The 22486-nt window shown below is 46.4% G+C and overlaps 1 protein-coding gene across 14 annotated transcripts in view; it reads left to right on the forward strand.

The window, feature by feature from the left end:
• The window catches only part of LPP (LIM domain containing preferred translocation partner in lipoma), a 343879-nt gene that overhangs the window by 47967 nt on the left and 273426 nt on the right, over positions 1–22486 (forward strand). For 8 of the 14 annotated variants that reach the window (XM_082055343.1, XM_082055335.1, XM_082055348.1 and 5 more), the window contains one exon: positions 21330–21429. The exons of the other annotated variants lie outside the window; for them this stretch is intronic. The gene's annotated coding sequence lies outside the window, so the exon portion shown is untranslated. The remainder of the gene's footprint in view (positions 1–21329; positions 21430–22486) is intronic. 14 annotated transcript variants of the gene reach the window in all.

Below are 22486 nucleotides of genomic sequence, written 5' to 3' on the forward strand. Positions count from 1 at the left end.
AATGTAATGGCCTCAGTCTTTTGTGCCTGTTGTCTGTGCTTTGTGTATTTTGGGAACCTAACAGTGCTCAGCATTCCTTGGGGTTTTTACCCTCTTGCTCCTCCTCACAGCTGCGTAACTGGGTAATTCTGTCTGGTTGATAATCCCTGGCTTCAAACTCTTAGCGTTTTCCTGGTGATTTAAGGTATCTCCTCTTCTCCCTCCCCAATTTCCTCATTGCCTGCACCCTGTGGGTGTGCTCCTGAGCTGCTGGGTGTGGGTTACAAGTTCCTGAGAAAATCTGAGAGTAAATAATTAACATGGCATAACATTGAGCTCCCCCTCTACCCTCCCTGGGGCTGACTGATGACAGTAAATATTCCCTTTTTGAGCTTGTCCTGCCTGTCTCAAAGAGCAGATCTCCTTGAGTGGGTTCTCTTTTTGTGTGTTTTCTTTTACCTTCTCTTTGTGAGAGTAAATAATGCACAAACCACAAACAAGAGGTGGAATTGCAGATGAGGAGCTGACCTGTAAGTCTTTGTTGATCTGGTTACATCCCTGCTCAGTGGAGAAAACAGCTTCTTGCTTGAAAGAGGGTAAAGTGATTCCTTTTGGCTCAAACTGGCGCAAGGATAGAGCTAAAGGAAGATGCCCTGAAGAAATGGAGAAATATTTTTTAGAGAAGTTGGATTGCGAGCCCATAAAATGCAATATTTCTGTTTTCAGCTCTGTCACAGATTTCTTGTGTGATTTTGGGCCTCTTCAGTGCTTCCCAGAAAGCCAGTGTGAGTGTTGTTGTGTTTTGGTGGGGTTCATGTGAAAATTCATAAATTAAAGAGGCCTCTCTCAAGGTTAGTATCAGAATCAATAGTCTCAGGTGAATTGATTCTTGAAGCTTGGAAAAGCACCTCCCATGCTTCTCTCTGCCTCAGCTTCCCCTTCTGGTAAGTGGTGCTGTGGAAACCTCCTCCTGGGTGTTGTACAACACTAGTTCAGCCTCAGTCTATGGCAATGATGGCCACGGGAAGGCCTGCTGCTGGTGAGACCAAAGAGGAAGAAAATGGGAAATACCCAATGTGTCTGCAAAGAAAAAGAACCCAAAGAGTCCTTTGATCTTGAGCTTTTGTGGGTTTCTCTGCATTTTGCTTGCTCATGCTCCTTGGAGGATTTCTGGAGGAGCTCCAGAGTTCAGCCTTGGTTGAAGTCACCTTCAGAACTATGGGCCACATCCCCGATGGGGTTGAGTGTGTGTGGGGATTGCTCTGGTCGTGGGGCAGGCGGTGCTGCTTCTGTGACTACCTGGACCAGTTCCTAAAGCAAAGTACCCGAAGCGCAGCCAGGCAGATTTAAGTGTTTCCCCTACCGAGTGGTATTTGTTGTGATGTAAAGCTGGAATGGTTCCTAGAAAGCATTAAAACACAAATAATATTAACCAGAACTGAGAGAGAGCAGCCAGTCGCTCGGAAATGAGAAATATGTTACGGTGAGAATGGGTCAGTAGGAATGAGGCCGCCTGGTTTCTGCTACTAAATCCCTCGAGAGCCTGAAGCCTGGTCCAGTGGGACAGGGCACAAGCAAAGTGGCTGTCCATGCCAGGGTGGGACTGGGAGGCTTTAACTGCTGGTCATGCTGCTGAACTGGAGCATACGGGGCAAGACTGGTCCTGTCTGAGGACCCTGAGATTGTGGGGTAGGGGGTGAGCCCTTCTGACTCAACATATCTGCTTGTCAGCTGGGACCGATCCAGCCCACCCACCCCAGGGATGCTAAAATAGAGCTTTTCTTTGTAAGGCATTCCAGGATCCCAGGCAGTGTCATGCTGCTCATATGCAAACTGCTGTTCATTAGATGCACCGTTTATTTATAGAGATATTTACCTGGATGGTGAAATCTCCTCCCCTCCCCGCTCATAAAACGTGCTTGATAACTCACGTGAGCGCTCATAAGGCCAAAGGGACAGTCAGCCCTTTTAATCTGCGCTGCCATGGAATAAATAACCCGCTGGGCTAATTCCCTGCAAGTTTGTCCTAATCTCACCTCATCCTCATCTGTGTTCACACGCACAAATGCACGCCGTCAGCAGTATGTAATGTGCTTCTCTCTCTCGCAGTTTAAACGAGTAAATCCTACAAGACCAAAGCTTTGGAGATGGAAATTGCATCATGTTGGTGGTCTTGGCATATGATTCAGGCGACTGAAGCACGGCTTGAAAGGACGGCACTAGCTTCAAAGAAAATAACATTCCCTTTTATCAAAATTTCACACTATAATTCGGGGAAAACCGTGTTTTTTCCGTTTTGCTTCATGTTAAATAGATGTGTGCAATCATTTTTGTGTTTCAAAGTAGCTTGTTTCTCCAATGGTTTGTGCAGGATTTTCCCACAGCAACTGGTAGAGAAAGAAACTACTGAAACTCTGTGATTTATTTTATTTTTTTTAACATACTGAAAAGGCGAGCCAGGGACTTGGCACAGATGTAGGTCTTGAAACTACCTGTGTTTTTTCTCAAGTCTTACTCTCCATTGATACTCAGTTGAACTTAACAGTGGAAAGAGTTTGTTGCTTTGAAATGGGAAGCTGCAGCACCCTGCAACTGTCCTCCTCCTGCCTCTGTCACCCTTGCTCTTATTTGCTCCTTTGTCACCTTTAGAGAAAGGTGGTGATGTGTTTCTTTGCAGGGGCTGAGGGAGGGAGACAGGAGGCTCCTGGTATGTTTCTGTAATACAAATCCATATTTAAATGACACAGGCAATAAACTTTTCTGTTTTCTTTTTGCTTTTGGATAGCGCTTGGTTTTATTCTTCTGGGAGGCATGTTGGGACCCTCTGGTTCAAACCCCCTTACCCCTTTGTGTGGGAGCACAGATTGAGACTTCTCCCTAGCTCTGTGAGCCCCCGTGATGCTGGAGATGCAGGATCCCATTGCACGTGGTGTGGGAGATCCTGGAGGACCCCAGAAGCTGTATTGCAGGAGGGAACAGCATCACTTGGTGGCCCTTTGCACAGCAGCCCTGGTAAGCAGCACCTTTGCTCTTGGCTTCGGGCACAAAGCTGACGTGTCAGGCAGCTCCTGGAGCCAGTTTCACCACATTGGGTAGAAGTAGTTTAAAAAGGCCAGTGGGAGTTTGAATCAGACATCAAGCCCAGGCACAGGGAAGTTGTTGGTGCACTGGGAACACATGTTTTGCTGTCCGTATCCTTTCCTGCTGCCTGGTAAAGGGCTTGATATTAAGACCTTGATATCTCTAATCTACGAAGATTTCTTATCATAATATTTTTTGCCAGGTGGCATCCAAAAGAGGGAGATTTCAAGAGGTAAAATAAAGTAATCCTGCACTGCTGAACAGAGTATTTAAGCAGAGTTGAGTTTTGTTCAGTCAGGGCTTCCCCAAAGGGAGGGTTGTGTGGAGCCATTGAGCTGGTGGAATCCAAATCCTGAATGCGGCATTTGATGTCTTACTGCAAAGTATTTCTACTCCCATGACAACTTCAGCATGGAAGATCTTGTTGATCCCTTATCAATGTGCTTTTGGTAGCAATGATTAACACAGGGGAAGGCCCGGGCTTGTAGAAGATTTTGTGCATCACTGTTCTGGGCAAGTAAACTAAGGGGTGGGTGGCTGTGGGAGCAGCTAGACTGTAATGTGGGTCATTGAGGAAAGGGGAAGGGTGAGGCCCTTTAACCTAGAGGGGTTTGGGCTCCACCTTGGGCTAGCAAAATAATCATCAATATCAACATCTGGCCTATCAATTTTTCCCTTAGAAACTCACTTCTTTGTGGGATTTTAATATCTCGGCTATTTTGAATCACACTAAGAAACAGCATGCCATGCACAGGCACTCAGCATGGATGCTGTAGTTGTTTGCAAAGCTGACATATATAATAATAATCTATTACATTGCCCTGAGAATGCGGAAGATGGGAAAACCAAGCCCCTACGTAGCTGGAGTGCTTTTCTATCAGAGAAGCTGTAGGAACAATGTGCTTGCAATTTTCTGTAACAGCAAGAGAGTAGCTGGTGAAGGGAAGGGATGGACAAAGGGGCTTTTTTGGGTTAAGCTTCTACTTTGAAACACAAGAGCTCCTTGATAGGGATGCTTCAGGTGCTTTTTGGTCACCGCTGTAGTCCTTCAGTCCACCTTGTGGGGCAGGACTGAAGAGGTGCTTTCAGTCACTTTTTGTGTCCTTCCTTGCTCTTGGCTCTGTGGTGAGACAATGCTGCACTGGTTGCCGTGGTGGGGGATATGTTGAGTTGCATGGTGGTGGCTGTGAGCAGAATGTGGGACAGTAACTGTGGTCCTTGGTGAGCGGTTGGCTGCTGGACCAGAGGTCACCCCTCTCCTCTGTGGCACAGTGAGCTGGGAAACCAAGATCCTGCTGAGATCCCATAGAGTGGTCCAGAGCAGATGTAACTGGACCCAGGGAGGCCACCTCTTCTTGGACAGATCTGCACCGCTGGTGTGTTGTAGTGTTTCTCATCAGACTTTGCATCACTTACCAAGACTAAAACCTCGAGCTGACTTTTCATAAAGGCCTTGTTCCAGATAAATCACTTCCAGACCTCAGGGTGGTGTTTATTTAGAGTTCAGGATGAAACATTTCAGTCTGTAGCTGGGCACAAAATTAAGGCAATCTGGTTTGGAGCTGGGCTGGGGAGCCAGAGCTTTGCTGAGGGCATGAGCTGCACGTGTGTCTTTGTGTATGCAGCATCCTTACAAAACAGGATCTGGTTTAAGGGAGTATTTCTGTACAGGAGAGCAGTAAGTATATGCTTAAGTCCTACGGAAGTCAAAGCAACTTCAGCACATATTAAAGTTAATCATGTGCTTAAGTGATTTTCTGAGTTGACCTGGATCTGAAATGGCACGTAAGGCTCCCTTGATTTGGGATACGCAGCTCTGTTCTGTTGTTCCTTCATAAGGCAGGTGCCGATTTTATTTATTTTTAATTATTTTCTTAAAGATGGCCTGTTTTGGCCTCACAGTTTTGCAAATTATTGGAAAAGATGATGCGAAAAGTTAAACTGCTCTGATCAACACAGTCCTTTTGAAATGACTAAGAGAATTTTTACCATTCATTTCAAAAGGGCTCCGCATAGCAAGATAATGCTGTAACAAGGATGTTTCACTGAAGGATACTGTTGGAGTCAAAATGCCATCTGGTGTGATTGGAATGACAGCCTGCTTGGAATTGGTGTGGTGTAACGTGCTACTATAGATTGCTTCCCTTTAATGTCTTTTTTGCAATGAGTGGGATGCTTGCAGCATGGATTTGAACGCGATATTGTGTAATAAGAATAATAAGCAGGTGCATTGTATAATATTTAAGCGGATAACTGCTGCCTAGAAGAGTAATGTGGTTACTGCTGCATCTTTTCCCCATATGAGCATTGTTCCCCAAGCACTTATGGGTTTCCCTGTGTGTGAGGTTTATGTAAGTGAATTCCTATTCAGGTGGATGGGACACTGCTTCTGAATTGATTTTTTTTTTCAGTACAACTTTTTACTTTTGTAACAATAGATTGTGTTAATATATAGGTTCTTCATAAGACGACTAACGTTTTGCCTGGAAATAACAGGATCATTTGAATGCTTGAGTGTTGTTAATGAAAAAGGGGGTGGGAGAGGCAATTACCTTTAATAAGGAGTTGAAGTGACATTTTTTCTTATGAAATGCTACCACATTTGATTTTTGCAGAAAAGAGAAGCCGAAGGTGTTCACGAGGCAGGTGTGGTGCAGCTGGGTGCCTGAAGACTTGCCTTGGCTGCTTTTCCACATGCCTTGGTACTTCCCCCATCCTTGCTCTGCTGCAGGTCGGTGCTTGCTGGATCCCGGCAGCCCTGGCCAGCAGCGTCCCTTGCTGTCCAGGAGATGAAGTCCTCCTGGTGTTTCAGCCCATGTTTGCAAAGCGCTTGTTCTTGTGTTTCGTGTCCCCACTCAGCCTGGCCGGGAGTGAACCCTTGTCTTGACCTGCTGCATCCTCTGGTAGGAAAGCTGCCAAAGCGACTTCCAGCTGAAAACACAGTTTGCTAGGAAAGGGAATGAGTTACTTTTTGGCTTACCTTTTGGACCTCTGGCCTCCAGTCTAGGCAGATCCTCTTTCTAGTCATCACTGTAGTAAATCCAACCTTGCCAAGACCAGCAGTGACACTGGGTGCTTTCCTGATTGAGTCTTCTCTCCGGCGTTGGCCCAAGCAAAACCTTCTAAGTTCAGGTTACCCTAGCGTGGAGGTTGGCTCCCGAGAAGGTGCCTGGATGACCCCCTTTACTGAGTGGAGTTCTCAGCTAATGTTTAAAATCCACTTTAAGTCTCACTAATGTAAACAGTACTTTAGCAAGAGGATAGGATCTTGGGGCTTTCATCTCCATGTATGATGCATTGCTGAAGGCTTGTTTGCGCAATGCTAACATCTCCTCGCTGTCCCAATGCATGTTCCTTTGCATCATATGTCCATTTGTGTTTATCAGAGGGTAGTGCAAAAATGGACTTGTCAATCTAGAAGGAGGATTGTAGAATATCTTTTGGGAATCAAGGAGCTTGGCAGAAACTGGAAGGTGCCAGCTTTGAACTACTGAGAGCTGTTGTTCAGGAGTGTCTAGTCTTTCTGAGAAGCAGAAGCTCAGAGGTCCCCTTAGCTCCTCATGACTTGCACATGCTAAAATAGGAATAAAAAACAAAGCTTGAGGTGTTGCGCCAGAAGGGTTGTTGGTACCTCATTTAATAAGGAAAGACTTGCATCCTTGGGTGCATGTCTGTGATAGGCTGGAAAATGGGGCAAACCAGAGTTCTTTCCTTGACTGTAGTACTTTTTCTCTCTGACAACCCACTGCTTATACAGATGCCTAAATTTCCTTCTCTGGAAATGCAGTAGCAGTTTATTGTAGGTGTGTTATGACATCTGTAATGAACGTGTTCTTGCATTGTATAGGTACAAAGTTTAAGTCTTTGTTGGGTTTGATATATTTGCGTATTTAACCAGATGAATTTCAATAGTGCTCTCAAGGAAGTTCTAGGGCTGTTTTAGTTAATGAGGACTACTGGTCCCAGTGCTGATTTCCACCCTGGGCTGCAGCTGATTATTTCACTGAGGCTTTGAAGCTCTGAAAGGCGATCACCCTCCTGCTCAGGGTGTCAGCAGCACCTCAGCTACTAGCAGAGAAATATGAGCTTATACCAGAGGAGGTGAGGGAGAAGTGCTTTGAACCAAATACATTTTTTGAGGAGTACATGCAGGTGGGCCGTTGTGATTTTGCTCAGATGTTTGTTAGTGAAATCTCTAAGGGAAGGTAGTACTCAGCATTTGCCTGATTTTGACCATTTGAGGTATCTGAGCAGATGGGGATTCTTCTAGTGGAGCTGGAAGCACAGGTGTTTAAGAGAAGGAGCAGCCCCACTTGATACCAGCCATAGTGTTCATCCCCATCTGCCTGTGCAGGGATGGGCATTACTTGCACACAAAAAGCTGTGACATACAGGGTCACAAATTCTGGGACGAAAGGAGGAGTCTTTCTCAATGCAATTGTCCGTTGTAGGATAAAGACTGTAGCATCTGTTTGTAAGGACAGGATCCGAATCATCCAAGTGCAAATTCCGTGCAGTGTGTTTTGGCTGTTTTTAAAGGAGACGTGCCATGGGCTTCACCTCCTGTTCATGGGTAGCTGTGTGACACACTGTTGTTTCTGCCTCTGTTAAATGTTATGAGTGGCGTGGTTAAAAGCATGATTGATAGCAATGGGCTGAAACTTTTCTGGGATTATCTGAGGGACCTGGGGCCCTCTTCTTTCCCTTTTCCAGCTCCACTGGGAGGTCTCCTCCTTTGGAAGAACTCTTCTTTGCTGCCTTATGGCCACAGCATCTTCCTTGCTGGCTGGCACTTGCTTAGCTCCTCCTGCTCCCTTGTGCTTTTCCCAGGCCACAGTCCATTTGTCTTCTGCTAGGCTGTACCTGGTGTAGCTGCCATCCCATGTCCTTCAAGCATCCCTTGGTTTTCCATCCAGGAGTGAGTGTAATGGGGCAGCACAGCTCTGAACTTCATTCTTCCGTCTGCAAAGTGGGGATAACTCTTCTCTTCATGGGGTTGCAAGGCTGCAGGGAGGTGGTTTGTTATCCTGCTGAATGTTGGCTGAGCTGTGGTGACCATGTGTGCTCCCAGCCTGCTGCAAACACGAGGCCAAGCCCTTTAGCTGAAACCACCAAGAAGTCACTTCACCCAAATTTATTAAGCTGTGGTAACTTCTGGTTGCAGTCACCTTGGTATTTAAAAAGTCCTCTGGTGTCTGAGAAAGTGTATTGTGGGGTTTGCTAGTTTTAATTTGAATGTTTACGAAACACTGGAGACTTCTGCTAGGAAAAAAAGAAAAGAGGTTTTGGTTTTCTTACGCTATCAAACCAGCTCTGGACATGGTACAGACTGTTGTGTGGTTGCTGGGGACTTGCCACCTTTGCTGTGATATTTCTGCAGACACGGCTTCAAGTACAATTCTACTGAAGCCCTTTGTAGCCCTGCAGTGAAGGGAATTATAAACGGTTTGCACGGCCTGGCTTGGAGTTTCTGAGCTTCTGAGAACTAACAGTGTAAAAGTTCTTGGCAGACTTTTAAGAGCAGCTGTCTAGACACATGCAGTGTCATATAACGATGGATCTTCTTTGTTTGGATCAGGCATCATCATCCTTCATTACAGCAGCAAAAACGTACCTGAATCCACCATTCTGTCTCCATACATGCAAAGACTTTGTCACCTAATAGTCGCAACCCTGGTAAGGGAGTGTATGTAAGTCCTTTATGGAAAATGATTCTGCCTCTGTCCTGGAGCAAAGATGAGGCTCAGATCTGATGGGTGAATATGGACCTTCTGCCTCTGTGCTCCCCACAACCAGAGAGGAGCAGCGGGTCCCGCTGTGCATGCCAAGATGGTGGGAGGTCCTGCATGGGCACTGGGGAGAGCTGCACCCCACAGCCCCCCTCCCCAGGCCAGGGCTGCCCCGTCTTGGGATTTCAGGGTGTGAAAAATTGCTCAGCCTTGGAAACCTGGAGAAATGGCTTTGAATGTCTATTTCACCTGCTTCCATTCTGTTTGTTGATTCATGTGCTGGCAGGGAGGTGATTGTTTTAAAGTTATTTTTATTTGTCCTTCTGTTTCCCAGGGCTTTTGAGGACCCTGTGTAGCCCCTGGTCCCTGTAGCTGTTCCCATGCAGGTCTGGGCTCACTCCCCTTGGGAAGGACTGGGCTCATGGTCCCATGTACTCGGGTGGTGGATGCCCATCTGATTGCCAAACTTGTGCCCCTTTGGTGGTTTGTCTGCAGAGATTTGGTCCTCTTGGTGTGCTGCCAGTGCTTGAAAAGAAAGAGTGATGTTTTATGTGTCAGGAATGGGGGGACAAAGAGGAAAACTATCTTCCTCTCTCCTTCTTGTGAATTAATTGCTTCTAATTCATGTAAAAAAGAAAGTAGGTTCAAATCTCAGCAGCATTGACGGAGCCCTTAAAGGCGTCAACTAATCTACCAAGACATGATGAACTGAGGCTTCCTACTGGCTTCTCATCCTCTTAACTTCAGGACATTTAAATTCGGTGTACTCTTCCAGCTGCTACCCACGAAGGTGTCCGGCCTCACCAGCTGGCAGCAGGGCTGCTGTGGGCAGGCATTGGGACACGCAGGGTGGTCGATGGCATTTTGAGCAACCGTTGGGCAGCCAGCTCACCTCGAAGAAATGTGTGCGTGCTTCTGCTCGGCTCTTGCGAGCGGCTGCATGGATCTGCTGATCCTCCCCACCTCTTGCTCCTCCACCTCCTCCGGCTGCTCACCAGGGACTGGTGGCTCCTGAGAAGTTCCAGGTGCATTAGTCATTTGTTGTGAGGCATTTTTCTTTTCTTTTTTTTTTTTTTTATTAAATGGCATAGCATTTAGGCAGTGAGAGTGAGGAAGGTTTCCAAGCTGGGTGGTCACAGAGCACCTGCTCTGGGCTGGGAGGTGACATCCCATGGGGACTGACAGTGGCTGTTGCTTGAGCCACAGGGCACTGGGTGGCTTCCCGTGGGTACGGGACACATACACTTGGTGGGGTGCACGTGTGGGCTTGTTGGCAGTAAGAAGGGAAGCATTCACTCTTGCTACTCACAGCACACAACTTTTTTTTTTGCTAATCATTTCAGCCCACAGGAATTTTTTATTTTACTGATTTTTGGTGGCAGTGGTTCTTTCATTTAGTCATCTTCTTTTCTTTCTTTCTTTCCTTTTTTTTTTTTTTTTTTTTTTCCCCCCACTCCTTTAATTGTTGGAGCTGGTTTTAATCCCTGACCATAATAAAGCCACACTGTTAACACGAGCAGCAGGGTATCTGGAACCACATCTGTACTACAAGCTCTGCTTTTAATTTCAGGCTGTTATTAATGAGGCTGGAAATCTTCCCCTCCCCCAGTTGAGTTTCAACCATGTCTCTTCATCCAAGTCACTCCACTGGGTGCCTCAGAGCATCCCTGTCTCCATCTGAGTACAGCAGGTGGAGGCTGAAGACTGTATTTGGATATCATGAGGAGGGTTCTGGCCACTGTTGAGAGCAGGCAGCTGCAGGAGGTGGGACTGGGCCTCCAAGGGGAGGATGGGGAGCTGCAGCCCAGAAGTGCTGGTACTGAGAAGGGGATGGGACTCATCCTGTTTGGCAGGGGTGGGAGGACAGGACAGGGCGGTTGGGTGGGTTCAGGTTGCTCATGATCTGCTGCCCGCTGCGGTGTTACTGAGGCTGAGTGTGAGGGGCTGTGATGGTCACTGTTCTCGCCCAACAAGGCAGCACCAATAAGTCTCCATAAGTTAGCATGATGCTGATGGGGAACATCCCACTTCTGCCCAGCGGTGTCCTGCCCTCTAAATGCATTTGTGGAGGGACTGTGAAAGCATTGGGATAGTGTGAAGCACAGAGAGATGTCTGTAAGTCGGGAGGCAGCTTTGGTGTGTCTGTTCTCCTTGTCCCCATACACAGACACATATGATGGTCAGTCAAAGCTGAGAATCTTGAAACTGGTAAAAAACTGCCAACCAACCAACAACAACAACAAATAAAAACAGCTGTCACCCAACCTGTAATCCAGAGCATGTGGCGTTGTGAGAGGAGGCTTCTGTGGCCAATGACCTAAGATTCAAAGGCAGACCAGATGCTTCTGTGTGTGTGTGAAGAATTATTTCAGTGCTAATGACTATTGGCAAAATAATAAAATAAAATTGGGAGCAAGATTAACCCTCCTGCCTCAGGATTAAGTTAATCTTTATATTTTGGGCAATGGAATAAGAAGGTATCTAGGGCAGAAGACTTCAATCCTGCCTGTTATGGAAGATTTGCTTCATCTTTCAAGGCATCAAGAACCAGCCTGGGTTGAAGGGTCAGGTTGCTGATTTATTTAAGGTTTCTTATCTTCTTCCTGGCCAGCTCTATTGTGGCCTCGCTTGGGACCCTGGTGCCTGGCTGAAGAAAGCGGATGCAATAACTTTTCTCTGAAGCAGCCGAAGGTGAGGAACAGCATAGATTGTTGTGCAGGTCTTTTCAGGTCTTCTGTATGCAAGAAAAAGCCAGGACTGAACTAGAGACAAGCCGGACATTGGTGATGTGTCTGTGTTCTTCCTTCTTTCTGGGAGCTGTTGTCACCACTCTCCTGCAGGACGAAATTAGAGCATCTCTTCTCATGCCAAACAGGGGAGCTGAGAAAGGAGAGTTGATGTGGATTCCTCCAGGGTCTTTGTGATCCAGGATTTTCTGCCTTGGGTGGAGAAGTGCGTCTTTCTTTTCTCCTTTTTACTCCTGCAAAGTCCTGCGTGCTCACAGGAATAGCCTGTTCTTTGCAGAAGAAGCAACAATGGCAAAAAGGTTTTGTTTTTTAGGATGTAATATTGTAATTGCATCGGGGATATGGAAATCCCAGTCTGCTGCTGACATACTGTAATAGACTTTAACTTAGAGATTGTTGGGACTTTAGGAAAAGATATGAGCGATTTGCATCTCTAAAGGGTGGTCCCACATTCCCGTTTATAACCTGTGTATGTTAGAGAGGATGAATTTCTCTGTGGCTGAGGGCACGTAATCCTCCCCACCCTTCCTGCACCAAAGGCCAGGTTGACTTTTATGTCCTCTGCAGATATGACTTGAGTGCTGCTGACCTGGGAAACAGCCCTTTAGGACTGCAGCCATAATAGTCACTGTTTTTTAAGTTAGCACCCCCATTCCCTCCAATGTAGTTAAGAAAATTCTTGCCTGTGCTTATCTACGTGTGCATGTATCTTTGTGGGAAGCCTTGCTGGGCTGGTCTAGTTCACCTTGCTCCTCTTTTTACCCTGGATCCCAAGGGTGTGATGCCTGATCCTGACGCTCTGTGGTGTATGCACTAACCTTTTTCCTAGACGGATTGATTGGATTTCCAGTAAAGACAAACAGAGCTGGAAGTCTGATGGCGTTGATCAGGCAGCACTGTGCTCCCTGGCCCTGCCTGCTGTGCTCAGCTCCTTATACGGCCAAAAAAAGGAAGAGGAAAAGAGGGCGCAGCGTGAATACCAGACATACGATGCATTCCTCCCAGCTGCACGCTTGGAATTTGCTGTTCCCTGGAAAGTGGACCCTCTGCACATCCATAAATTCAGGCTCTGTGCTGTTTTGCAGGGAGGGGGAAGCCAGCATTGAGCTGGCTCCTGGCAACACTTGATTGTCTTGTATAAGGGAATTTCTTTCCTGTGAGGGTGTTTTCTTTCCTTTGTAGGAGACGGAACAGGGGAAGGGGCTGGAATGAGGAAGGGGAGAGGATGCTGGGTTGTCTTGAAACTTGCTATGACTCTTGGCAAGCTGCAAGCAGGTAGACTACAAATACATCTAATTTCTTGCCCTAAAAATCAATCTGATTCATCATTAGCCTCCGCCTTTAAATTATGTTTTCCCTGAATAGTATTTTCCAGTTAGTGAGAGGCGGAGGGTAGATAGGGGAATTGATCCTGGTACTTCATTCACAATCTGGTTCCAACCTTTTCTCTGTGTACAGCCTTCGTTGCTTGAATAACTACAGGCATGAATAGCCAGCTGTCCTTGGGGGCTGCTCTTCTGTGAGCTCAGAATGTAGATAGGAGGCACAGGCTCTGTATTTGTTAGTTATGGGCCCTAATATCTCTAAGTGTGCCTTGGTTTCCAGAGTACTGGTTTATTAGCTTGGGTTTAGCATCCTCTTGTGAGTCTGAATGAGGAAGGTGAGGCCGGTCCATCACCTCTCCTGGTTCACCACTGACTCATGGTGTACAAAGGCACCTCCTTCGACACGGGAGCTGAACCACCATGGCAGGTGCTGTGGTTTCCTAGACTGTTTGGAAGCCAAATTGTGGACTGGAAGCCGCAGTGCAGTGAATCATGGCACTGCCTGTGTATGGGCAGCCAGCCTGCCTGCCAGCACCTGGGGCCACGCTGGCAGGGACACCCCAACCAGCCTTGTTTGTGCCAAGACCATGGTTGTCACCTGTGCTTCCTGGTGCCTCTTTCCGTGCACGCTGTCTGCATTTTGTGGGGACCAAACAAGTGGGAGAACTGGGCAACTGTCACTCAGCCAAAAGGCATTTCTAGTAGGGGGAAAAAAACAGCCTAACAAACAACTTTGAGTCATGTTTTATTGCCTTGGGATCAGAGTGCCTGGAAAGCAATTCTCTATTGTCTCTTCACAGGCCTTGTGGAGGTGATGATGCTACTTAATTTCACAAGCTCCTTTCATCTAGCTCCTGCACTGTGCTTCCCCATCTCGAGGATGGGCTGTGACAGCGCTTGACTAAGGCAATCTGTGTAGCTCTGCGAGGATCCCATCTGTTTCCCTACTTGACAGCTGGGTTGTTCCGTGTTACTCTGCTTTTTTGCTTTCCTGTAAAACCAAGCATGTTATTAGGACCCAAAATAGTAGCTCCTCTGGACCATGTTGTAGTAGGAGGGTGTTTCATGATGACAAGTTCCAGCATTGCATGAAGGCAAAGCCCTTTTATACATGCAAGGAAATTGCAACAATCTGCTTGCAGGTCATGCGTGGCTCAGCTCTTTGAACTTCTGCATTATCAAGTGTATGCTGTCTCTGTTCTCAGAGACTACTTTGCAACAAGCACTGTAAATTATCCAACGAGGATAATAGAGGAGTTTGATGGTAGAAGAAAGAGGAATGGCAAATTTATGCTAATTAAAACATCTGTTGAGTATTCTTGTTTCTCTTTCCTCATCCATCCCCACAAGCATCTGGATGTTGTTTAAGGCCAGGTGGAGTAAAGAGACGGTATTTTTTCCTCTGAGTGGACATTAGGCTCTTGCAAATGGATAGCTATGGGTGCAAGGCAGAACATTTGGGATAGAGCTGGCAGTAGTCATTTATTTGGCACCACTTCACATAAGCACATGAACTCTGAGCACTTTGCGATACCTGGGACTCCTTGGTGCTCCTTGTTAATTAGCCGGAGCTAACTGAAAAATTGAAAGTGGCTTGATCATTGTTGGATTTGGTAGTGCCTGAATTTCTTGACTGTCTGAGCTCTTTACGATGATACTGAAATGGATGATGGCTAGTAGGTGAGAAGACTGGCAGACTGGTGGGGTGGATTTTGCTCATAGCATCCCATGGGAGGTGAGAACAGAGGTTGCTTGGGGTGCTGGACTTGCAGTTGGGTTCCTGCGTGCATCTGGCTTTCTCCTGAAGATGGGGAGATCCAGCTGCCCCGTCTGCCACAGCTGGTGCTGGGTGAGATGTTGGAGGGGACCTGCGCTGTGGGTCGGGCATTGTGGCTGCACATCGTGGGAAGCCAGTAGCGGGGGGAAATGTGTGTCAGGACTCCATGTGTCCCCACTGGGTGCATTGTTTGCAGAGGGTGTTCAGATGCTGCAGATGCCTGACCTGTGTGCGTGGTTAAGGACCATCGTGTGTTTTGTTGGTGCTGAAAAGTTGCAGCCTCTCTCGCTTCCATTTCTGCTAGGTTTAAGTGTGAGTAAATCTCCCCTGGTTGCTTTTCTACTGCAACAAAACACTGGAACTGGTGGGGAAGGAGAAAGAGACAGGCAACTGGTAAATATTTCTGTAAATGTTGCAGTGTTTTTGTTTCTGGACTGTTATCATCATGCTAAGGGGAAAAAGAAAAAAGGTATTATAAGTCAGTAAATACAAAGCAGGTGAAATTTTTGCACCCTCTAAGTGCAGGGGAATGCTGAGCTTCTGTTGATTTTTTTCGTGGTATTGCCTTAAGGTGTCTTATCAGAAGTTGAGGCCATCATGATTAGACAATCCTGCAAAGCAGCTGTAGTAATTGCACAGTGTTCTTTGTTACTATCAGTTTCATAATTATTCCTAGATTATTTTTTTTTTTTAAGCCATGGGGGACTGTCTTTGCACACATCATTGATTTTGCTAATAAAATCTTGTATTTTAATGCTATGTTTCATTGGAAGAACATCGACTGCTCCGTAAAATTAAGACTCATAGTATCATGGGATGGTAATTTTTCCTGTTGTATTGATGGAGAAATTGATCTAGATGGATTTATTCAGTCACTTAACGGTTTTTGGGGGAAGGGTACAAAATTAGGTGCCTCATCTTTTTTGCTCCATCCTCTCTGACCAGGGGTTTGGTGTCCAGCTCTTACCCTTTGTTTTCTCAGTGGGCTGCTGGGACAGCCTGGTGTCCATCCCTGGGTCTGTCCGTGATGCAGAAAGATGCTGCACAGTTGGCGCTGAGCTCGGTGTGACTAGAGTAACATCACTTGCTGTACAGCTCGTTGTGCCAGAGGCCGTGCTGCAGCAGGTGCATGCACACCTGGAGCACAGTCATCCCTTGCCTACTTCCCTTATTTCATGTGGCACCATCTCTCCTCCGCCTTGATTTCATACTCTTCCAGCCCACAAAAAGCCTGATGCAGCTCCTGATTGGTGGCTCTGATCTTTGCCAAATTGTGCCTCTCCCGAGTTCCCTTGGGCTCCCGGGAATCACAGGGATTAATGTGCCCAGCACAGAGGCACGGTGAGGCTCCCAGGGCTGCCATTGCTCCTTGCCCTCCTTGCTCAGGGGGGTGTTAGGACTAGGGGGGACCGTGGTTTGCAGTGGGTTGCTCTGGGATGCTAATGGAGGGTGTGCTGGAGGAGAATGTCCCACAGGTGAGGAGGTGATGCAGCCTTGTACCCCTGCATCTCTACTTGCTGCAGAGAGTGAGGATGGTGCTTAAGACCTGTTTGAAATTATTCCAGTGCATGGTATGTGGAGAAGACAGCCATCGGACCATGGCCATTGTGTTGTCCCCAGTGGTCCCTCCATTCAAGGTTCCTACCTGGCTGCTCCGACCACAGGTCAACTGCGCAGGTGGAGGGTGTTGTTTCAGTTCAGGGAACGTGGGCAGGTTAAACTGCCTCCATCCAGTATTAGCTAGGACATGCTTGAAAGCCCCAGGGTGAGCTTTCTCCGGCCCTTGCTAGCTGAGCTATGCAGGAGCCCGGATCAGCAGAACATTGTTTTAGATCCTGCTGCAAGCACAGAGCACACGAAAGGGCCCAGAGCAAGCTGAATCTGGGTGCCGCTCTGGTTCAGTTTGCCAAATGCCACTCTGCTATTAAATATCTTTTCCCCTGTAAGGCAGTGATCGGTGTTGCACTGGCAGTCAGAAAGCCACTGACGAGCCAAAACTCCAGTCCTGTATTTTGCTGTAATTAGCAGGTTTGAGCATGTCCTTAGTTCAGCGGAAAAAAAGCCAGGAGATGACACAGGACTGTATTTTATTGCGTTTATTTATTTAGAGTGTGTGTGTGTGTGTGTGTCTTATATTTCAGGGAATGTTTAGCATTCAGATTCGTAGAGCTGAATCCGATTTAGTTTTGCAGGAGACAGCCCAGTTGTCCGTAGCAACCTGAAATTGATTTCCTCCCCCCCGCCCCGCTTACCGAAAGCTGTTCCCACTTGAATCATCCCTTTAATTTAATACAGCGAACAGGATGTCTCTGCATGTGGAAACTTTTGTGGTGGTTTTTTTTTTTTTTTTAGCAACAGGTAACCTGGGCAAAAAATAATTTGTATTTGAGCAACAGCCCTGGCTCTGTCTTTATTACTGCTTGGCATTAGTCCTTTCCATGCCATTTCCTTGTGCTTCATTTCAGGTGCTAGAGGCCATTATCAGTATCAGTTAATCACTGCTGCCTTCTTGCAGGGAGACCTTTCCCTCATGCTCCGGCCACCTCAGTCACCTTCTCTTCTTGGCATCAGGTCCCTCTTCACTGTGAAACCCTTCAGGCTGCTCTGCTCTCCCCAGTATCTGCTGTGTGGGTTGTCCTGGTGTGAGTGATCATGTTAAAATAATAATCAATGCTGTGCTTGTCCCATTGGTGCAGTGGTCCCTGTGTGTGGCTCTGGTGGTGGCGACCGCTCCTTGCATGGGTGACGCGCGGCTTTTCCTCCCGGCTCCATCTGAAGGGATGAGGCGTGCTGCTGTTCAGAGCAATGACGTCGTTAAGTGTCTTCTCTACCTTTTGCTAATTAGGGCACTTGGGGCTGGGAGCTGCTGGTGGCTCTGCTGCAGAGTCCCAGCGTGAGAGAGTTGGCTGCCTATGGCATAGTGCTGTCGGTGCATATAGCCCGGGGCATATACAGACCCGGAGATAAGTACATGCTCTGTGTTGACCTTGCAGAATATTTTCAACTCAAAACCCCATTATAATACTGCTGCTTGCAGACTTTTCTGACTTGCACCAGTTGGGCTCTAGTTTCCAACATTAGGTCTCTGCTTCCAGCGAAACCTCTTTTTGCGGGTTTTTCCAGCTAAAGCAGCGGAGCTGCTTCAGAGGAGGCTGGTTGGAAGGTGTCTGGGAAGAATGGGAAGAACTGTTTTGCTCCTGTTGATAAAGGAAATCTGTGTCCTTGCTGTTTCAGTGGTGCCTGAGAACTCCAAGGAAGTGACTTGCCTTGTCAGAGGAGTGCCAAGGATGAGGGATTTGCGATATTTGTGGTTTTGCTACCTGGAAGACTGACTAAATTTTTACATTTTGGGAGCGCAACAGCTTGCACATGTTCAGCAGAGACGGCAGCCTTTTTCCCACAGTCGCTTGCCCTTGGTGTTTGCACACCATTGCGAGACGTCACAGACTTTCTCCTGTGCTCTTCGTTCTCGCCCTGCTCGTCACGGAGCCGTGTGTTGGAGGAGGTGTTGCTGGGCTGGGGCAGGGTGTGCTGTGGTCCCAGTTGTCCCACCAGAACTTGTGCACATTGATTGTTCCCCCTGGGAGAGAAGTGAGCTGCTGCTTGCATCCACGCTCAGGCCATTGCAGCAATCTGTGCTGTGAAATATCTGTGTTTTCCTGGCTTGTTTTCTGAAAAGGGGAGAGAGGAAAATAATCAAAACCCAAACAAAAACGAAAATAAAAACAAACAAACAAAGAAACCCAAAACAAACAGAAAATCAAAAGTGTGTGAAATAAGTATGTCAGAGCCTTCGGTTGTATGTTCATCTGCTGTCGCTTTGCAAGGAAACCGTGTCACTCAACGTGCCTGGCATACAGCACTTGTTGAGAAGATAGTTCTTTAATCATCCTGGTTTCTTTCACATCAGTCACAAAATTGGTTTATTTAGTGTGCATCATCTGAACATTTCACCGAACAAGCTACCCAGAAAGGTTTATCTCCAGTTACGTACTGCTTTTACTGTCACATCCAACTGCTTCAAAGACAGTAATGAGTGTATCTCTAATGATAATTTTCAGATGCAGAGGTAGCAGAGGCATCTACTACTTTCGGGTGCCAAAACTGAGACTTAGAAGGCCTGTTTTTACAGAACACTTCATGTTTTGTAGCACTGTACATGGTTATAGTACGAGTCTCGATTAGAGATTGAACAGAGGAACTTAATCCATGATTGCTACTTCTTGTTTCTTCCGCATGTGAGCTCCTGTGTCTTTAGCCAGAAAAGGCACAGCAATAAATGACTGAGAGAAAATTTGTTTTATGTGACTTTCCTCTTATTGTTCAGGAGGTATAAGGCAGAGGCACAAAGAGGATCTGATCTTTCCAAGTGACGCTCAGCTGCCAGACCATGAAGCATCCTTTCTGCTCTCCTTACCATTGCCTGCCTTGCATGCTCCCCCTCTTCTGAAAATTGAAGATGAGGAGGCCACTGCCCCCATGGTTGCAACCTCCTTTTTTTCCACATGATCTCCAGCTTTTATACACCACTCGCAAGTAGGGTAAATGTTGCTCCAGGTCTCAGTGAGCTTCCATGTGTCCTTGTTCGTATTCCTCCCCTCAGTGCCCTCCCGAGAGCTGGGTTTAGAGCTAGGTATGACCTGGCTGGGATACGCAGAAGTTCCTTGACTGTTGTCTGTAACTTCTGACAGCAGGATATTTGTAAATTTAAATACTTCCTCCCAGAAGTATCAAAGGAACTAAGGCCACTTTTCAGCATGAACATGAAAGCCTTTCACGCACTAGTGCAGCAAGGATTGCCATGGAGAACAAAGGCTTTTGCTAATCGCTTCTAATGCCTTTCAAATTTATGCCTCATTTTTCCCCCTTTTTCAGACAGCCTCCCAGAGTACTGAGACTTCAGCCGACTGACTCACCAAATAATTAACAGGAGGAGGACTCTGTCTTTGAAACTTTTGAACACCTCTTTTAATTTTCTTAAACCAGTCAGTACCCTGGCCAGGTTCCAGTTTGTGTAATTACATTTGACCTAACTTAATCCCTTGGCAGTTTCAATTGCATGTGGTAGTCATCTTGGCTCCCTGTCCTGGGCTGCCATTCAATGCTGCTCCATGGTTTTCAACAGCTGTTGTAATTTGGCCGTAGAAATGGGTGTATTTTCTTGGTGGAAGCACTTCTTGTATCTCTGTCCCTCGCTGAAAATCCTTATGTCATTAGTATTTTGGGAGGTAATGTGTGTGATGCTGCAGATGGTCTCATTGAAGCCTTTGGAGCTACTTTCACCCTTAAAGATGGGCATGTGTTTAAACTTTTATCTGTTGGCCGTCATACATTTTGAGATTACTTTGAGATCTTCATTGAAAGTTATTTTTTGCCCAGTGTCCCCAGCTGCTGTGCTGTAGCGACATTATTGGTGGGGGTATTCCTCTTTAGCCTTGTGAATAGCACTTCTGTTATCAAATCAGTGCTAAATATGAGCGTGTCACCTTCCTGTGCTGACGGCGGTTGGGCTGGCTGTAAGTGTTGGCATTGGCAAGAGTGGAAATGATCAAGGAAAGCAAAAGCCCAGGACAGCTGAGAAGGATTGAAAAGGAAAAAAGAAAACATCCAAGGTGGAAACATGGTGATGGACAAGGTGCAATAGCAAAAGGGATAGTTGGGTGGTGTCCGCAAGAGAGAAGACTCTGAGTTGTTGCCTTGGCATATCCTTGGATGTGCAACAGGCATCTTGTTTCCACAGCAGGAGGCAAATTGAGTGGCTCCTGGCTTCAGCTCTCGGAAAAGGCATATTGGTTACAAAGCCACTTGACCCTTTGGGACAAGCAGCAGCCCCTGCTAAGGGGAGACAGGAGTTTAGATGGGGTGGAGTCCAGAAGGTGACCCACTGGTGAAAGTGCTGTTGTGGCAAATGGTCTGACATTGTCTGGCTCTGTTCTTCGGAGAGCCTCCAAAAGTAGGAAGGTGAATGTATTATTGCTGCTGTCCCTTGTTGCTTGTTCTCTCTCGTGAAATTTGGGATGTTTTTGTTACTTGGAGCTTTCCTGCTGTGCTTCCCGGCACTGTTCATGTTAAATCCTTTCTTTATGCTTTTTTCATTGTCACCAGGCCTTTGTGTTTGGGAGATTTATTTATTTATTTTCTCTCTAGATGAATCATCCTGAAGTTTTGGGGGTAAGGACTATGTAGTGAACATGAAAGTTAACTTGATCTTTCATCAGACTTGACTTTTCTCCCCTGGCTCTCTCCTATAATTTTACATACTCCAGTCTCAGAGTAGGATACAAGTCTTGCCTCTGTTGGCTTCAGTGACACTGTAAATAAAGTCACCAGTAGCAATGTTAAGATTTATTCTCTGTCACAGTGAATAAAGCTTTGGAGTCAGAGCCTTCTGATTTTGATGTGTACCGGGTATCACTTATAGCTTGGCAGAACTTTCTGTGAAGTCAGTGAGTGCTTTGTTTCCTAGAACACAGATTTATCAAACCCTTATGGTGCTTGTCTGAGAAAATGTGGCCAAGTCTGAGAGGTGGCACATGATGCATCTACAATCATTGATGCTGCTTTTGAAGATCTGTTTGAATGTTAAATGATGGGGTGGAAGAAATTGCACGTCAGGATTGCTGATTTTTCCTTACTACTGGGCCTTCTGCCTACCATCCTAAAGACAAATCCTTTCTTTTTCTTATTTCAGAATACTTTTTAACTGGGTGTGCCTAAATGCATCAGCCTTTGGATGTGAGCGTCTTCTTTTGAAACAGCCTTGTGATACCCTAGCTGCCTGTTCTCTCGGGGTAAGAAAAATACATGCAGAGACACAAGATTAAGAACGTGCTTTGAGCAGAAACAGTGGCAGAGAGAGGGAAATCCACCCTGGTGCCTTGGCTTATACATTTTGGAAATGGTGAACTAGTTGCGGACAGAGGGAATAAACTGTAAATCTGCCCCCTGTAAGTACGACAAATTACAAGCTGAAGTTGCAGCAAGAGAAAATTAGATGAGACATTAGTAAATGATCTCCTGCATGAAGAATAGCTGAATGCTGGAGTGCATTGCCCGAGGAGTTGAGGAAGTTTCAGTTGTTGGAAAGGTCTAAGAGCCAGTTAGCAAAGTTCCATCAGATGTGCTGTTAGGAGAACTGACCCTTCCATGCGGTGGGGAGGTGAACTAGATGACTTCTGCAGAGTCCTCCTAAGCTCTCGATGGTTACAAATTGGAAAATCTGAAATTCTTATCTTAACCTTATGTGAAACTAATAAGGCAAAAGGCAAAGCTCAGTGTGTCTGTGTTGGAGCTGCCTGGTCTGGTGATGACCTTTGATGCAACAGCAATTAACTCCGGTGCTCAGTGCCTGTGTTACCTTAATGGTGCTGTTCTTCTGGAGGAAAGTGTAAGCTGCTGGAAAAAGGAGTTCAGTCCTCAGCCCTTGGCATGTAATGTAAACTTGTAACAAAAACAGGAGGTGGTATCAGTTCTGGTTCCTTTGTAGCAAGTTCCTGGGAGTTGGGGTCTCTTTTGTGGTCCATGTTAGGGCTTTACTTTTACTCTCGGATGGGTAATGTAATCTGTTTTATTGTGACATAAGAACACAATGCTACAGATGCAGGTATACTGAGCAAAATACAAATACCACATGGAACACACAGCCAGGAACTGAATGATTACTTTTCCTTGTTGTTTTTCTAGGGGATGATGAGATGATGGAGAGTTTCATTTTTCTTTTCTTGTTCTTCTGTTCCTGTTCTCTGTTGTGTTTGTCCTGTCCTAGCAGTGAACACAGCAGGCTTTTTTCTGTGTTTAGAAATGCTAGCTCACCACCTGGGTCTTGAAATCATGTCCTGAAGGTGGCTG

The sequence above is a fragment of the Streptopelia decaocto genome (assembly GCF_964273445.1).
Source record: "Streptopelia decaocto genome assembly, chromosome: 6".
NCBI classification, from domain to species: Eukaryota; Metazoa; Chordata; class Aves; order Columbiformes; family Columbidae; genus Streptopelia; species Streptopelia decaocto.